Raw genomic sequence first — 15232 nt, forward strand, 5'->3', positions numbered from 1 at the left:
CACCATCTCCATTCAGACATTCAAGCTGTCTTTGTTTTTGTTGTTCACATACATAACGAAACCTTCCCATTACGAAGGATGGGCGAGAAGGCAGTGAAAAACAGGCAAGCGGAAGAAAATGCTCCAAAACCAGTAAAAGACAAAGACAAAGAAAGACGTTTCGTTCAGCAGCTGTCCAATTATTGTCCGAATTATTAGCAATAATCTTAGTCCTACGAAAATTAAAAACTACCGTTTGCCAAGCCATGGTTAAGACGGACTCTCTGCCTATTTGCTCTTCATTATCCACACCCACTAAGTCTCGGGCATTACGCCTCTTTTGTTCCTGATCCCACTTCATCTAAATTCGGCACGGTTGCTTTGGGTACTAGGGCAAATAGGCCTTTACTTAAATGACGTTGCAGATGACTTAGGAAGGGCCTCTCTCCACGGCCCAATTATTGCTGTCCTGCCAACCTGGGCATATACAGCTGCGGTAAGGTTTGGCAGATACACAAAATTTCAGAAATTTGCTGCTTCGGCTCTTACATCACCTACCGAATACCAGCAACTTCTGCATCCTTGTATAGTAGAGGTGTCCTTTACGCGTTTGTGTTGCAGGGTTCCTCTGCTAAATTTCTAGCGTCACAGATCTGGTCTGGCGGTTTCCCCACTGTGCCCATTTTGTGCCGAACCTGAGACAATAGACGACCCGTTCTGTCACCGCTTCTTTTCTTTGAGGAGGCGCCTATTTAAAATTCCGTTTCACCAGTTGGGTCTGCCTGCGTCTTCTGCGGTTTTTCTTTCTATAGGCGCTTCTTTGTTTGGGCGAAGCAGCAGCAGAGTGTGCTCTGCTGCGCAAAATTCGCTGCTAGAAACGCACCGACTCCATTTCTTTTTTCCCTCCACCCTCAGTCAGTGCGATTTTGGAACATTACACGCATTGTATTGTAATGTGCACATAAATTCATTGTCCCGTCTTTGGTCTCCGAGTTAACAGGCCCCTTGTCGTTGCGTCGCCCAATCTGTCAGCCTATTTCCTATTACTCCTCTTTTTTTTCCCCTCTAAACGCTCCTGTTGCCAGCAGTTCACCACCTGGGTCTTGGTCAATCCCCCGTAGTGGGTATGTGCAATCCTTATCTGAGGCCAACCAAATAACCAGATCTGAGCGCTTCGAAGTCCAGCCTTGATTTGTTGATGTTGCGCCCTTCGTGACTGACACTTACCCACGAGGGGGATTGGCCACACAAGGAAGAATTCAAAGACTGACATTACCGGGAAGAATTTAGAATTTAGGCAGAGAAACAAAAAAACTGTGACGAGAGAAGCAGCTACAAGATAAATTTTAGAAGAACGAGCATAACCTGAACTTAGAATGACGGAGCAAAGAGATGAGGAGAGAAAATTAAAAAAAAACATACACAAAGTGATCCGCGGCCCTAGTACGGAATCCTTCGAGGTGAATAAATGAACTTGTTGACAGCGAAGCAAACTGCACAGCTGTGTAGCGACAAACGAAAGTAAATTTGAAACAGTCAAAACCACCTCAAATTATAGAAGCGAACTTCAATGCAAAGCTTTCGGAAGGATGCGAATCGGAGGCAGGAAAGAAGGGAATGGTTCATCATTTCAGGTTCATTAATAATAAGTTCTTTGCAGAAAGAACAATTCTGAGAACTGAACCCCCTATCTATGAAGGTAGGAATTTAGGGGAGTAATCCTGCATCACAAACTGATCAGAGTCACCTCGCATTTACGAGAAAGGCATCGACATGAATTCCGCCTGAACTTTAGATTCCAGAAGTCTCAAGACGAAAGAAAAGGTGTCTTGTAATGATTTAGCGTTAAAAATTGCTTGAAATGGGCATCCGTCCACAAGTAAAAAGAAGGAAGTAAGTGCAGAGGAGTCCAGATCAACGAGGATGGTGGTAGAAGGTCCGCCATCTCATTCATCTGAATGTCGCTGTGGCCGGGTACCCACACAAGGCTTACGTGGCGCACTTGACGAGACACAAGACCAAGAACAGAGAAGAAGCAAATCTCTCCGGTTTGGTGAGGACAGAACTGTACAAACTGAAAAGGCGTCTAGACGCAACAACGACGCTACATTGCTGCGTACATTAGATTTCTGATGGCCAGAACCAGGGACAGAAATTCCGCGATCAACTTTGGGGTGTAATAATAATAATAATAATTGGTTTTTTGGGGGGAAAGAAAATGGCGCAGTATCTCTCTCATATATCGTTGGACACCTGAACCGCGCCGTAAGGGAAGGGATAAGAGAGGGAGTGAAAGAAGAAAGGAAGAATTAGGTGCCGTAGTGGAGGGCTCCGGAATAATTTCGACCACCTGGGGATCTTTAACGTGCACTGACATCGCACAGCACGCGGGCGCCTTAGCGTTTTTCCTCCATAAAAACGCAGCCGCCGCGGTCGGGTTCGAACCCGGGAGGGGGGTTAATTAATAATAATAATAATAATTGGTTTTTTGGGGAAGGAAATGGCGCAGTATCTGTCTCATATATCGTTGGACACCTGAACCGCGCCGTAAGGGAAGGGATAAGGGAGGGAGTGAAAGAAGAACGGAAGAAAGAGGTGCCGTAGTGGAGGGCTCCGGAATAATTTCGACCACCTGGGGATCTTTAACGTGCACTGACATCGCACAGCACACGGGCGCCTTAGCGTTTTTCCTCCATAAAAACGCAGCCGCCGCGGTCGGGTTCGAACCCGGGAACTCCGGATCAGTAGGGGTTAATTAGAGAAGTAAATTTGAGAAGTAAATTTTCAGGAAATTTTAAAAGCTCGCAGGAAAGGGTACAGCGCAAAAAGACGGGACTAAAGAAGCGGGCACACACAGGCGCTGACTTACGACTGATGATTTTATTTCTGTGATAGCGCATTAAATATGAGAAGCTAAGCACAATCAATGTGTGGCATTGCATCGCCGATTGTGTACGTCAACAACACAGGAGGAAAGATGGAAAGAGAATAAATCCAGCACTAGTCTCTCAGCCGCTAAGATAATCAAGTGCAAGAGATGGCTTGCTCACGCACTTTTCTTGCTTTTCATGAATCAGGAACGCTTCAACTATTTCCACAATGCGCTGGTCTCTATTCCTGCCTGTACAAAATTGTTGTCATACTGAAAGCTTTTAAGAACTGTCGTACTTAAAATCTCTGAAAACAAAAACATTTTTCTCCTGTTTCTTTTCAAAAAAAAATATGCTCGGTCTTGTATTTTTTCGAAGTTGTGGATAAGGTATGTAGTATACGGACTCAACAGACACATGCATATTGAAGCTGTGATTACGCATGGCTAAAATACAGTTGCTATTTGAGGTCGTATGGAAGGTGACTAAAATTTTCTCTAAAATACCCAAAACAGGAGTTGATTTACTTATCAGATAATTTAGGCACCTAGTCCAACGCAAGTCGGAAGTAAAGAAGACACCTAGATGTTAAATATCCGTCACTGACTTTAAAGCAGCATCATGAGTATTACATGTACAGGGATGGCAGAGATGATTTCTTGAAAAGGCTGTGCGTAGGTTTTTTTCTTATTCAACTTTTTCTGAAGTGTATACTAAGCTATGTATAGGTCATTTTGCATGGTTATGCAATCACTTGCATTGCTAATTATCCTACACAAAACACAATCATCAGCGAACATATGAAATGATTATGTAATACCACCTGCAATGTCCTTTATATAAATAAAAAAGAAAGCGGCCCCAGGACTGAGCCTTGGGACACTCCGGAAGTCAGAGAAGCGTAACTTGAAGCAAAACTGTTTATATCCAGTGACGCATCTGTCAAAGTGAAAGGTGTACCGTTATCCATTTTATTGTATAATTATTCTGTTTGTATGCCCGAAGTTTAGATGTAAGAAAACCATGTACAACATCAAATGCCTTGCTGAAATCTAGAAATATGCAATCAACGAGGAGGCGTTTATCATCGGCCAAAGCTACGCCGCGTGATAACTCTACAAGCTGTGTTATGCAAGAAAGTTCTCGATGAAGTCTATGTTGAACTTATGGTTTTCTAGGTGAGTCATTATAGCGTAGCCAACCACATGTTTTATTATTTTACCCCCTGTTCTTGTTAGAAACATCCGCCTTAGTTCCGCACGACGTTATGCGGTTCATTCATGGGTAACGGCGCCGCCCGTGCTAGTTTCCAATGAGCAAGTATTAATCAGGGACTTCTCGAAGAGTCGCGAAGAATACAGACACAATGCGTCCGAACAATTCTTGTTCATTGCTGCAGGTACGTCAACGGAACCACATGCCTTCATCAGATTAACGCCATTCGTTAGCCACTGGACTCCTGCTACAGGAAAGGCGACATTGGACATACCATTGATTCTGAGTTGGACATACAACATTTAGTGAGTGACCAGCAGTGAATAACGAATGACAAGTAACGACTGAAACAATCAGCTTTCGATTCGTCATCCTGAATAGTGGTCGTATGATATTTCAAGGCAGAAATATAGAACTGTCATCATTGCCATTCTGGCGAACACACCACCAAAATTATTTAGAATCTGCTACCAACTTTTCCAGAAGACTGAGAAAGTAATTATTCCTATCTAATGCGGGGTTAAATTTAAATTATAGCGTTAGCGTTTCAAGTAACGTAAAGTGATCGGGCGAAGCTTTTTTTTCCTGAATTCAGCATAAACTTGCTTCGGGTGGTGGACGATGGCGCGCAGCTTACGATTAAACAACGGTTTATCTCGAGCACGTTTAGGTGACAAAACATGTTATGGGATATGCGCTTCATGTAGTTCAATTAGTTTCTCTTTAAACAGAGTGAAAAAATCTGCAGCATTCAGTTTTTCTGTCAGCGTGTCTCATGTAGTAAAGTAGGCTTCTGGTGCTGCGTAGATTACCTCATAATCCGCTTTGCCATACAAATAATCGTTCTCTCCGGATTATTTCAGAAAAAGCACATTCCTTATAAAGACATTGGCTACATAATATTATGGCCATTGACGTCTGGTAACACTTTCACGTTTGATACAGCATTGCACATGGTCTTGTACCAATTTTTTTGTTACTTCGTGCGCTCAACTGTATATTGCTCTATTATGTAAAAGAATAGTGAGTATATGCTTGTTCGCACTGCAATTACCAAATAATATCAGGGAGATTACGATTATCTTTTGGTAAAATGTGGTCACTGGGTATAATTTTATAATTTCAAGAGCTTCACATATGTCTGTAGAAGTGCTAGAATTTCAGAGCCAGGAGCTCAATCAAACGAACCAAAAACTAATGCCATCCCATTTGGTAACTATATTTTCCAAAAAGTTGGTTCGGTCTCAGCATCAGGAGAATCTAGAATGAAATTCTTTAATCGCCGATAATGACCATGCGATCATGGTGGAAGCACTGATGGCTATGAGGGAGTAGTTGAGAACGCCAAATAGTTTGACCTAGTTAAGTTTCTGTACCTAAGACTTAATCTGTGGCGCAAGCGTTGCAACAAGATAGTTAAAGGCAGCTATTTTATTTTTTAAACATCTCTAGTACATCAATAAAACTCTTACTGACTTTGAACTTTAAAAGTGCCTTCAAAGCTGCGATACAATGATCGCTCTGCGCGGCGCGTGTGATCGCAGTGGTTTGGAACGCGAAGATACGTGTCAAAAATGAAAATATTCTGCTGTTCTCAATGACATCGCACAGCACACGGGCGCCTTAGCGGAGGCGAAACGCTAAGGCGCCCGTGTGCTGTGCGATGTCAGTGTACGTTAAAGATCCCCATGTGGTCGGAATTATTCCGGAGCCCTACACTACGGCACCCTCTCTTTTCCTTTCTTCTTTCCCTCCCACCTTTATCCCTTCCCTTACGGCGCGGTTCAGGTGTCCAGCGATATATGAGACAGATACTGCGCCATTTACTTTCCACAAAAACCAATTATTATTATTAAAGCTGTCCTCTGCGATGAATGCTTACTCCAAGGACCCAGAATCTTTGCTTCAGTAAGGGGCAAGATTGTGAACAATCAGTGAGTGCAAGATTGTGAACAATCAGTGTGTGCCCTGTGTACCCTGCAAGTAACGGCCAACGGACACGTAGAAAAGTGATCACATCCCTTTGTTCTCTCCCTTTTCTATCTCTCCCTCCGTTCCCCTTCCCACGTGTAGGGTAGCATACCGGGCGCTGCCTAGTTAACTTCCCTGCCTTTCCGTCTTTCTCTCTCTCTTTACTGACTTTGTGGCACCTAACACAAGATGAATTGTAAAAGCTGAAAGAAAAACAAAATATGCGACATTTTATTCCGGAAAGAAAACGGCGACTTGAATTCAATTAGTAACTCGAACAGCACAAAACTTGAAAACGTTTGCCATCAACACAAGAAAAATGAAGCCCACAGCATTTGCAAGAAACTTGCCTTTCGTTGTTTTACTCCCGTAAAAAAGTGGGAGCACTTTTCACCACTCGCACTCCTGTTTCCTGCTTGCACAAGCCAGAATAACCACGAGCACGTGGGTGTGGTTGTGGGCTAACTGTTTTGACATTGCTTAAAAGGGAACAGCGCAAACACAGGACAAATAGAGGAACGTACAACGCAGGCGCTGAGCTTCCTTTGGAGCGAGCTACACGCCGTGGCAGCGTAGTGGCGCTCGACTGTTGAGCCCAAGGGCGCGAGTTTGAAACCCACCGCGTCAATCATATTAGGTAGTTTCAGAACAGGGGACTCTATCGATTAAGGGGATAGGGCAGTAGCGGGGCGGTAGTGCGCATGCGCACGACAATGTCCAATAACCAGGACAATAGCACGCTATTCAGTTATCCCCGTAATACATAGGACCCCCCTATTCTAAAGCTCGCTGTTACGATGTAGGCAAAAGGCAAAAACACCCATGCGCAGGGCGAGGTTACTGCACTCTAAGATCCTAAGATGGGTGAAACTATTCTGAAGCGCTCCATTAATTCTGAAGCGCTCCTCAGCTCGTGCATCTTTGGGACGTTACGCGGCATGTACAGTTTCAAACAACTATAGTGTAAAAAGACTCATGCGGTTAACCGTTCGTCTTAGGGGAAAAGCCTGGTTAATTCCGTGGGAAGCTACAGCCTTTTTTTTTCCTAATAGCAGTAATTTCCTAGCACGGGAAATCGCCATCAGGGAAATAACCATCATCTGAGCACGTGCTATAACCCGTCGCGGTGGCTCAGTGGTTACGGCGCTCGGCTACTGATCCGGAGTTCCCGGGTTCGAACCCGACCGCGGCGGCTGCGTCTTTATGGAGGCAAAATGCTTAGGCGATCGTGTGCTGTGCGATGTCAGTGCACGTTAAATATCCCAAGGTGGTCGAAATTATTCCCGAGCCCTCCACTACGGCACCTCTTTCCTCCTTTCTTCTTTCACTCCCTCCTTTATCCCTTCCCTTACGGCGCGGTTTGGGTGTCCAACGATATATGAGACAAATAGTGCGTCATTTCCTTTCCCGCAAAACCAATTATTATTATTAGCACGTTCTATAAACACGCGTCAACGTAAACTTCTGACCACCTCATGCGCACAGAACTGTCTCTAGTTCAGCTGCTGGTACTCAGCCTTTTCTGCGCCTTGTCTTTGGAAGGTTTAATAATAGTAATAAGAAAGTAATCAGCAGAATATTAAATTTGATACGTCGACCCGCTCAAACTGCGGGCTACCCAATACGAGTGTAGGCGTTTTCTTTACCCTCAAAAGCAGCGCCCAGAGCTTGCACACTTCGATCACTACGAAGGCCGGCGCTTTTTCTATCACGGGAATACTGCTCTCCCCCAACGGCAAGAGCCGAGTGGCGCACGAAGCCCCGTACTACGCACACCTCGCCCACGCCTCGCATACCTGGCCGATAAGCGTCCCACGCGCATCCTCAGAGCGCTCCAAGTCGCGCGCCCCTACCTTCAATCTCCCCGCATGTGCGTGTGTACCTGCGCGCACGTGGGAGGAGCGTGCCCGTCTCTCTTTAACCGCCAGACGCGTGCGTGTGAGCTAGTACGTGCGACGTGCACGTATGTACGTGGCGTACACGTCGCCGCGTTCAGCAGGATACCGGTAGATTGAAGACTAGCCCCTCCTCACCCCTTCCCTCTTCTACCCCCTTCATCCATACATGATTGCAGCGCACTTGCAATGTCACCCGCCTCTCCCTCTTCTTTTTTATATTTTTGTTTCTGTAATCTATTCAAAATACGGAGAGTACACAAATGCGCATACACACACACCACTCCCCACAGGAAAGGCGCGCGACTGCCGAGAGGTGAGGGTATAGGAAGTTCGATCGCCAGGAACGCGCCTCAAGGCGCCAATGCGACGTCTCGCCAAAAAAGTGGTCCCTCTTCCATCGGTCGCCTCGCTCGAAGTTGTTCGCTGTTCAGAGAAAAGAGTACTCCGCTCTCATTCATCATGCAGAGAATGGAGGCATTTGAAAGCGCGTCGTCTGACAGATGCCGTAAGTATCGGTTTATTTTTCTCTTTTCTGCTTGCTGCGTATATGCAGATCTGTAATAGTCAGGAAACGATGAGTTCACTTTTCGTGAAGGTGACTCATTGGGAAAGAACATCGCTTTGGCTTGAGTGATGCTACAGCGCAAACGAACGCTTGTTTCCTTCGTCATTCAACAGTGTCCGAGCTTAAAGTTTCCAATGGCAGATGATAAGCATGAAACTTATTTCAACATATTATTTAAGAATGCTACTTGCTCGTGGGCTCTAAGTAGTGTATTCGCGACGAAATAAACAAGGCAACGCCTCAGCTTAGCTGCTGTATGCATCTTGATAATTATAGCATCAATTAGAACATTTTGAGAAGATCGAATTCCTTTGGCGCAAAGAAAAGAACAGCGGCTGGCCTCTGGCAACCTGAAAAAAAAAACACGAATGTACGAAAGACAGACGCGAAGAGCCAAGTCCGAAACAAAGGACTTCATTGTGCTTGCGAGAGAAGGCTTGCTCTAAAAGGAAAGAAACGTGAAGGAATAAGAGAGCCTCTGGCTTACAGTGCATTAGCAAACAATTAACGAACTGTCGGCGGACAGTTTACACGACTGTGTGCTTAGTTTTCTGGACGACAACAAACACTAGTGTCGAGTTCTCGCTATATTACCTAGACTATGCTTTACCATCTGCGTGTGCTCTCGCGTATACATTTTTAAAGTATGCCCTGTGAAATTTTCAGAATTCTCATTATAGCATAGAAACATATTCTATCCATAGCCACCCTTCGTGGCCAGAAAATAAAGTATAAAAACTTAACTTGTCGATATGGTTCGCTGATCGAGCATTATTTGTTGTTTTTACTACCATATGCTCAAAATGTGTTCCATCACTCTCCTGCTTAACGGAGCGAGATAAACGGCATATCACGTTTCCTAGGAATACAGGTTTTCTGTCCTGTGACGGTTTCCGATTTGGAAAAAAAGACAGTAGATGGATATGAATGCGTTTGGTACAGCGCTTGCTTTTGGTGTCTGTGCCACGTTCTGATGTTGGTTTCAAAGCGCAAATACGCCGACACAGAAAGGCAAAGAAAGAGGGCGGAAGCAAGCAGGAAACTATTCGCGACTCGTTTGTTTCATTAATTGTGTTCGCTCACCACAAATCATACTGCCGTTGTCCTGGGTGGCAACCAATGGAAGAAAAAGCGCGTTGTTCAAGGCGAGGAGCGTGTATGTAGATGAGCGAGTAATCGACCAGAGGCTCAATAAATAAAGTCGCCAGGATGAAAATCGAAAATCGGAAAGAAACTAGACGAAGTTGAGCAAAAACTTGAGAAGAAATCCGAGGCATTCCCGCAGTAAAACTCGTTAAGTGCGCGAGAAAAAGGTCCAATTACAAGATGCTGAATAGTGAGAATGTGCAAATATTAAATCCTTGTTTCCCTCATTGCGCTGGGTTTTATTATAGTTCCTCTTGCCCTATGTTGTTACTGTTGCTCTATGTTGTTGTTATTGCAACACACTCACAAAATGGATTGACCAGCGTTTGACGATGAGTTGCAAAGGGAAAGACGAAACACTTGCCCAGGAAGTTTTTTATTTATCTATTTATTCATTCATATACCTCGCAGGATCCAACTGGACTGTTATGTGAGGCGGATTACATTAGAAAGTTGGGTGCGGAAGCAAATAGAATATCGTTGTACAGCAGTAAACAACCAACTGAAAATAGAACGAAACTGGAAACGCCTTCAGAACAAAATGCTGCTTATTTTTTTTCTTTGAAGCTAATAGGATCTGAGATGTGAGCAATGTGGTCAGGAAGACTACTAGGATAAATGATATTACGGGGCGGGGCTGATGAGTTCAAAGCCGTGATTCTTTTTGAAATGCGTTAGAAAGGGAGATTATTATGCAATTCGTGAGATGTGCGGGCCGGTTGTGTATGAGGTAGGGTGTGCGAATGATCGCTGTAAACAACTTTATGGAAGAGGCAATTAAGTGCTGTTGTTCTGCGAGATTCTAAGGACGGGAGGGACAGCGATGCCTTAATGTTATGCTGGAATGTCGGCTGCAGTAGAGCGCAATAAAGCGAGCGGCACAATTTTGTACGCGCTCTAGGGAATCAAGAACTCTTGATGAGGTGACCAAACAGAAGAGGCGTATTCAAGTTGAGGGCGAACAAATGTTTCATATGCTTGCTGCCGTGTGGAGATAGGCACAGCTCTGAGGTTATGTTTTAGATAGCCTAATGTACGGTTAGGTTTGGCACGTGAAACGATCACAAAAGGAGCGGGGAAGAAGAATTTATGGGTGCAGTTTAATAAATGCAAAAGAAGGCGGAAGACGACATAATTTTGAAATCTACATTTGGCAAATTTTCACGCTTCCTGCTTCATGTTTGATTTCTTTTCTTTCAAGGTCCCTAACTTTTCTTCGTCTTTCTGCTGTTTAAGATGCATTGTGCTGACGCGGCTATAGATTCGTGTACTACATATGCCCATATTTAAAGCACTTCTAGGTAATCCCAAGGCACAGCTCTGAGGTTATGTTTTAGATAGCCTAATGTACGGTAAGGTTTGGCACGTGAAATGATCACAAAAGGAGCGGGGAAGAAGAATTTATGGGTGCAGTTTAATAAATGCAAAAGAAGGCGGAAGACGAAATAATTTTGAAATCAACATTTGGCAAATTTTCACACTTCCTGCTTCATGTTTGATTTCTTTTCTTTCAAGGTCCCTAACTTTTCTTCGTCTTTCTGCTGTTTAAGATTCATTGTGCTGACGCGGCTATAGATTCGTGTACTACATATTCCCATTTTTTAAGGCACTTCTAGGTAATCCCAAGGCACATCTCTGAGGTTATGTTTTAGATAGCCTAATGTACGGTAAGGTTTGGCACGTGAAATGATCACAAAAGGAGCGGGGAAGAAGAATTTATGGGTGCAGTTTAATAAATGCAAAAGAAGGCGGAAGACGAAATAATTTTGAAATCAACATTTGGCAAATTTTCACGCTTCCTGCTTCATGTTTGATTTCTTTTCTTTCAAGGTCCCTAACTTTTCTTCGTCTTTCTGCTGTTTAAGATGCATTGTGCTGACGCGGCTATAGATTCGTGTACTACATATTCCCATATTTAAAGCACTTCTAGGTAATCCCAAGGCACAGCTCTGAGGTTATGTTTTAGATAGCCTAATGTACGGTAAGGTTTCGCACGTGAAATGATCACAAAAGGAGCGGGGAAGAAGAATTTATGGGTGCAGTTTAATAAATGCAAAAGAAGGCGGAAGACGAAATAATTTTGAAATCAACATTTGGCAAATTTTCACACTTCCTGCTTCATGTTTGATTTCTTTTCTTTCAAGGTCCCTAACTTTTCTTCGTCTTCCTGCTGTTTAATACTCCTGTCACACGGGCACTTCTAAGACCTTAGGAATTAAGGTCCTCTGCCCCAAAGGCGCGTGACGCGCATCTACTCGGCAAAGCGTCGCGACCTTTGCGAAAAAGGTCCGTAGCCGCAAAGGCGGCCGTCAGCGGCCTTAAAGTTGCTTAAAGGAGCAATCCAGACGGAAGCGCCAGCTAGCGAGCTCAAAGAATAAAAAATTGACGCAATTTTTAGTTTTGAAAACGTAAAATGATCTCATTTATCTTATTTAATGGTTAATTTTGCGTTACAGTGCACTTAACCGTAGAGGAGGCTATGACTTAAGGCATCTACGCTGCTAAGAAAGGACTTGAACGCTTTTCAGCAGCCGCATCGACACACAAGTGGTTGCGCTTCTCGCTTTGCTGTTTTTTCTTCGCTTGCTCTTCATGGCAATTACACATTTCGTTCTAGCATCTCGCGGTTCGTCACTCATGATTACGGCAGCACGCTAACCAGGCACAATCTAATTCCTTTGAAATACGCACAAGGACATAAGAAACAAAGCACGCTTCTCACACACAACGAGGAGCCGAACGGAAAAGTGCGCCTACCGTGGTCGGACCGGGAACGATAAAAAAAAAAGAAACTTGTTTAAAAATATTCGTTTCTCGCCGTCAGAACGCTCGTTTATTATCGTGGTAGCTACTTTTTCAAACATACGCGAAAGCACTCTTATCCTCTTAGCTGAAGTGCTACCGTCTGCTTTATTTTCATAATGTTACTAGCGCCGCTTCACACACAGCGGTGACTTTTGGCATTCACGGAGGCCGCGATCTAGCTCCTTTGGATTTGCCGTGTAGCAGCGCCGCTGCTCCTTTTCGCTTTTCCTCCTTTAGTGCAATAAGACAACTTTACGGCAAAGGCCGTGAAGAAGTCCCGTGTGACAGGGGTATAAGATGCATTGTGCTGACGCGGCTATAGATTCGTGTACTACATATGCCCATATTTAAAGCACTTCTAGGTAATCCCAAGACACGTCCACTCCGTGCTCATGTGCATCCACGGGTCTAATGCAATGCTTCTTTTTCTTTTTTTGCAGCCTTAGGTATGAGACACTGAAACAGTCTTCCAGCGACGTGCACCTTCGTAATCAACATCATCATCTTCATTACCGTCTCGAGCTAAGCGCTCTTCGAGGCGGCGCCACAGGAACACCGCATTTCCACACCGGGTCCACCAGATCTCGCGCACGTTTTGCGCACGTTACTCATCGTTTCCGCCGCCGAGATGGCGTCGCCCGCGAGCAACACCCGCAGCAGCGGAGACGGAAGTGGCAGCGGCGGCGTCGCCAGCGAGGAGGTCGAGCAGGTGTTCCGGTCGCTGCGCGGCCACGGCCGCGTGCTGGGCGTGGTCGCCACTACGGCCGACGGCGCTCTCATCAAGTCGACGCTCGAGGACGACAAGATGACCGAGCACTACGCGCAGCTGGCCGCGGGCATCTGCGAGCAGGCCCGCAGCGCTACGGCCGACGGTGGCCCTGCCGACGAGCCGACCTTCTTCAAGATGAAGACGCGCCGCCACGAGATCGTCATCTCGCCAAGCAAGAAGTACACGCTCATGGTGCTCACCGAGGTGCCGCCACCGACGGTGGAACAATAGACGCTTTGCGCAGACGCCCCCAGGACGAGCGACCTGCCTCTTGCCTCTTGCTATGAACAAGAAGGCGTGTAACCGACGGATCTGAAAAGACTTCAAGTGCGTACAGGGACGCTACCCTTTTGCTCAGGGGACTCTGTGAAGTCAAATGTACGGATGGGACTGCAAGGAGAAAAATACAACACAGTGGCATGAGCAGCGATTTCTCGGTATCTTTTTCCCGTGATGCTTTGTGTCGATATTATCCCAACTTTATCTAAGCTTGCGTGTTGGCAATTTCTGCGATATACTAATTGCAGTGCCGCATTCCGGGGGCCACATTTTGTAACGTTTCATCCCGCTTTCGATCTATTTTGGAACTACGCCACTGGTCGCTGTTTCCCAGTGACGTAGGCCACTGCGAATGACATCACGCTAGTCGTGGGAGAAGCGCTGTCCAGCACGATGACGTGCTCTGCATGCCTGACCAGCTCTATCTACGCTACCTCCGTCTTTGGGAGGAAACTGCAGTAGTCCTGCGAAGAATTGGCGAAGCATGCTTGGTCGGACTGAATATAAGGTAGGTGCTGAATGCTGCGGCGCCGCGGCCACATGGGACACGAGTGTGATTGGTCATTCCTTTTTACACCTGCACTTTCTTTCGACACGATTTACGTCACGGCCAAATGAAACGAATGCGAAACGAATTAACTATTATAAAAAAAACGGTCCCTGTTTTACACACTCAAGGACATGCATGATAAGTTGTAGTCTATAGGAACAGCTATCAACAATTGAGAGTTTTAGCACAGCGGATATGTCTTCGCTTAGACGTATACCGGGTTACCGGACGCCTCCTGCGCACGACCAGTGACAGGTGGTGCCACTGCGTTGTGGCGCCGACATCTAGTAATCCGGCACACGTCTACAAGCGAACGTATGCCCATACAGAAAGGGATTATGGCATGCCAGATTACCGGCTGCGCACATAGAAACATAGAGGGCGCTCGCGGACGCCGGAGCCGGCTGTGGGAATCGCCTGCGCCGTCATCTGCTACGGTGAGTGCTTTGCTAATCATGCCGTTTGAAACTGCCTTCCATGTAGAGCTGTTCAGGCTGCTTAGTTTCAGCGATTGTATTTGCAAACAAACCTAACACATCTCAGACAACATGATAAGACTGTCCGATAGGAAGAAACACACAGCTGATTGAACGCCAAGTAGTAAACTATGTACTGCATCACAACGCACATTTACCTTGATGTCTCAGATACATATGAGCTTCGAAATCGCCCGGCATACTTTAGCATGGTCTTCTTAAAAACACTATCCAGCTATTAACGAAGGGCCGAATTCATACGTGGATTGTGAAAAGAGAAAATAATCTGGAAAGTTTTGTTTACATCTATTTCAACGGGCCGCGCTCCCACCCGATAACCCCAACTATGGTTTTCTCCGACGCGCACACACACATTAGAGTTTTAGCAGAGCGGGTTTACTGTCCCCTCCGCTCGCAGTTCCCAGCGGAGCCCCAGCGGAGCGTCGCGCAAGAATAGTGTTTTAGCGCCGCGTGTTCCCCGTCCGCTCAAGCGAGGAGCCTTGTTGCGCCACCTAGTGATCGTAATTGGACCTACCAGAAAATGGTTATAAGCAAGACTGCCTAATTTATGAGGGAATCAAATAGTAATGGGTGATTACGTTTACTGTATGATTTTGGCAACAGCAGTGGTTTGGTTTTAGCAGCAATGTTTTCGAATTACGAAAATTAGAGAAGTTTGCCATTGCGAGAGCCAAGTCAAGACTACGCA

The 15232-nt window shown here is 45.5% G+C and overlaps 1 pseudogene across 1 annotated transcript; it reads left to right on the forward strand.

Moving 5' to 3' along the window:
* Positions 1-8297: 8297 nt before the first annotated feature.
* Positions 8298-13648, forward strand: LOC144123205 (dynein light chain roadblock-type 2 pseudogene; annotated as a pseudogene). The gene is made up of 2 exons (XR_013313043.1): positions 8298-8438; positions 12890-13648. The product of XR_013313043.1 is annotated as a dynein light chain roadblock-type 2 pseudogene (transcript).
* The last annotated feature ends 1584 nt before the right edge of the window (positions 13649-15232 follow it).

The sequence above is a fragment of the Amblyomma americanum genome, chromosome 3 (assembly GCF_052857255.1).
Source record: "Amblyomma americanum isolate KBUSLIRL-KWMA chromosome 3, ASM5285725v1, whole genome shotgun sequence".
NCBI classification, from domain to species: domain Eukaryota; kingdom Metazoa; phylum Arthropoda; class Arachnida; order Ixodida; family Ixodidae; genus Amblyomma; species Amblyomma americanum.